This window comes from Fukomys damarensis, unplaced genomic scaffold (genome assembly GCF_012274545.1).
Source record: "Fukomys damarensis isolate Sample0158 unplaced genomic scaffold, DMR_v1.0_HiC HiC_scaffold_6, whole genome shotgun sequence".
Lineage (NCBI taxonomy): Eukaryota > Metazoa > Chordata > Mammalia > Rodentia > Bathyergidae > Fukomys > Fukomys damarensis.
The window spans coordinates 16,535,394-16,539,215 of NW_022900918.1; the positions used below are offsets into that span (position 1 = coordinate 16,535,394).

Below are 3,822 nucleotides of genomic sequence, written 5' to 3' on the forward strand. Positions count from 1 at the left end.
TATATTTGAATTTAGTTTTTGTGAAAGAAATTAAGTTGATAGTTTTAAAAGGAAAAGTCTGTTTAGCCATCACTTCCCAAGAAAGACCAGTGTGAAACTGGTGGCATTGAAAACTGCTCCTCTACCACCTAAACTCCTGAGGGAAAGACTGTAGGGACTGCTTTCCAGTGGAGGGTAAGAAAGTTAGCCTGGTGTCCTGAGGGGCTACTCAGCACAGCCATCTGAGCCACAGTGTGATGTAAGTAAAAATAAGTAGATGTGTTATTTGCGTCACTGAGATATGGAATAATGGACCCAAACTAAAGAGGGTGGAACAGAATATATGTGGTATATATTTTACCAAAAGAAAGCTGGATATTACAATAGGTGACTTGGTGTTTATAAAAAGGCCTTATTTTGTTTATTTTAAACATTAGTCCTCTGCAAATTTTTACAAAGTAGTAGCCAAATTAAATTTAAAACACAACAAAGAAAAAGCAGATGTTGAAGGCCTCAGGAGGATTATGTTATGTTATTTCATTTTTCGGAGTTCATTTTTTTTCAGTCTAGAAGATGTATGAGCATATGCCTCCCAAGGGAATAAATAAATAGATAAATATTGAGATACCTCAGCAAAGCAAGAAGCCAATATGCTATAGCCTTTAGCTTTCAGATAAATGGGGAAAAAAACCCACTGAAAGCAAGCTCGTGTGTGTGTGTGTGTGTGTGTGTGTGTGTGTGTGTGTGTTGGGGAGATATATAGGACTCTGAGCTCTTGCCCCTAGCATCACAGGTGGTGAGAACATCACAAAGGCAACTTAGATGAATGGTGGTTTAGAGTGCTTTTCAGAGGCCAGATTGTAAATTTGTCTGTTTACGAATGTCCTGCAGGGGTTCCCAGTGGCTCTGTGGACAAAGCTAAAGCTGGAAGCAACAAAAGCTACCCATAAAAGCTTCTCTTGTTGCCACTGTTTATTAAAGAGAGGCAATAAAAAAGTTTAATGTGTGTTTTTTCCTACTCTAGACACTTTTTCACCTTTTGGAGCAGAAATGTGTACATATGTATGCAGTTATGATTCCCTAATCTTCATTTCCAGTGTGTTTTCCCCAGAGGCAGTATGACTATCAGAGCCGTATAGGTCTCTGAGTATTACTTGGCTCTCACAGATTATTCTGCAATTAGAAGAGAGATCGCAAGCCTTTCTCCTTGAGGACACATTCAAAGCAGATGTTGTTCATCACCACTCCCCCGCAATAAAGAGATGGAGCAATGACATTTACATTACCTTTCTATACCAACTAGTATTCGATGTACAGAAGAATTACTTATTCATTGGCAAATTGCCTACCCAGAAACCCTAAATGTCATAACCACGACTTTGCATTACATTAGGATGACTAATGGCAATATGTGGCACTAAATGATCTGAGTGACAAATTGTGGCTTCATTGACCAGGAAGAAAGTCTCATATTTTGAATTAGATGGCTTATTTTAGGTCAGAAAGGGCTACAGGTGAATTAGCCAAAGCATCAAGGGATTTGAAGGTTCTTAATTAAGTGGTCACTTTTGCAGAGTTTTTTTTTTATTTTAAAGAGAACTTGTTTACTCATAACTTATCATTATATTTGCTGGGAAGAAATGCTGCTGTAGCCTCAAGTTTATTTGCCCTGCTGTCTGCTGCCAACTGTGAAACCCTGTTTTGAAAATTCAAGAGAGCTTCATAAACAAACTTGGATTAAAAGGCTCTGGGACTCTGGATTTTCACAGGGGATTTACAATCCCATCACTATTCCCCAAAATTAGAGGACATGGGTTGATTTAAAATTAGAGAGAGACATTGGCAAAAGAGAGAATTTGTATTTCTGATTCAGCCAAAGGCAGCTCATTTCCCGTTTTTATTTGCAAAAACAAAACTGTTGTAATGGTAAAAGTACTTGTCGGTAAAAGCAAAACAATAATTGGGAAAGATAAGGAAGATTTCTTTTCTTCCTTCTTTCATGAAGCCTAAGTAATGAGTACAGGTCCCACAATCTTTCAAAGTTATGCCGGAGGTGAAGAAAACACTTAGGTGGTATAGTCAGATTATCTTGCCTCTTTCTCATGGCTGCTTTGCTCCTATTCACCACCTGTAACATCTTCCACTATGGTCATCTCAGCAAGTTCCCATTGAACAAAGGCATCAGAGGCTGGGGATTTATTTAGCTCAGTAGTTCCGCTGCCTTCCTAGACAGCACAAGGTCCAGAGTTCGGTCCCCAGTACCAAAAAAAAGGCAACCATTGAACAAAGGCATCAAGCAGGTATATATGTCCCTGTCTCAGGGTGACAAAGTTCAAGCCGTGTGTATCTGGACTGATGGTACTGGAGAAGGACTGCACTGCAAGACCCGTACCCTGGACTGTGGGCCCAAGTGTGTAGAAGAGATGTCTGAGGGGAATTTTGATGAGTCTAGCACTTTCCAGTCTGAAGGCTCCAACAGTGACATGTACCTCATCCCTGTTGCCATGTTTCAGAACCCCTTCCACGAAGACCCCAATACACCGGTGTTCTGTGAAGTTCTCAAGTATAACTGGAAGCCTGCAGAGACCAATTTAAGTCACACCTATAAACGGATAATGGACATGGTGTGCAAGCAACACCCTTGGGTTTGAAATGGAGCAGAAATATACTCTGATGGGGACTGAGGGCCACCCCTTTGGATGGCCTTCCAATAGCTTTCCAGGTCCCAATGTCCATATTACTGTGGTGCGGGAGCAGACAAACCTATGGCAGAGATATTGTGGAGGCTCATTATCGGGCCTGCTTGTACTCAGGAGTCAAGATTACAGGGACAAATGCTGAAGTCATACCTACCCAGTGGGAATTTCAAGTAGGACCCTGTGAAGGAATCTCCACAGGAGACCATCTGTGAATGGCCTGATTCATCTTGCATCGTGTATGTGAAGACTTTGGAGTGATAGCAGCCTTTGATCCTAAGCCCATTCCAGGGAACTGGAACGGTGCAGGCTGCCACACCAACTTCAGCACAAAAGCCATGCAGGAAAAGAATGGTCCGAAGTACACTGAGGAGGCCATCGAGAAACTAAGCAAGTGGCACCACTACCACATTAGTGCCTATCATCCCAAGGGAGGCCTGGACAATGCCCAGTGTCTAACTAGATTCCATGAAACCTTGAACATCAATGACTTTTCTGCTGGTGTAGCCAATCGTGGTGCCAGCATCCACATTCCTCAGACTGTTGGCCAGGAGAAGAAGGGTTACTTTGAAGACCATTGTCCTTCTGCCAATTGTAACCCCTTTTCTGTGACAGAAGCCCTCATCTGCACATCTTCTCAATGAGACTGGCGATGAGCCCTTCCAGTACAAAAACTAAGTGGACTAGATGTGCAGCCTTCGAACCCCTCCTATTTCTTTGCCTTCTTCCGGCTCTTCCCTGTCTTCCAGTTGTCCTACTTGTCCCACTGTAACTCAAGGGGTGGCATATCAAGGTCTTTTTATTCCTCATGCTCAGTTAAATTTGCTTTCTTTGGCCAGGATAAGAGGGGTAAAGTTCTTAATCTTTTCACACCCACCCACCCCCTCTGTCCCTATCATGGAAACTTTCTAATGCATTAGTTGGGACACAGGTAGGGAAACTAACTGCTTTCCTCCTCAAGTGTGCTTGCCCAGTAGGTGTAGCTTGCCAGGTAGAGCAGATGTGTTTGTGAAACAGCAGGGGAGGAGGAGATTTTTATTCTTCAGGGTAGCTGAAAGGGGAAGGACCTGATTTGGGTTAAGTGAGGATCTCTTTTGATTGGAAGCTCTATTTTTGAAGGTATAAGTAGAAATTAGAGAAGGAAGAG

General features: G+C 42.4%; 1 pseudogene; it reads left to right on the top strand.

The window, feature by feature from the left end:
* Positions 1 to 2,124: 2,124 nt before the first annotated feature.
* On the top strand, positions 2,125 to 3,353 carry LOC104861051 (annotated as a pseudogene).
* Positions 3,354 to 3,822: the final 469 nt, after the last annotated feature.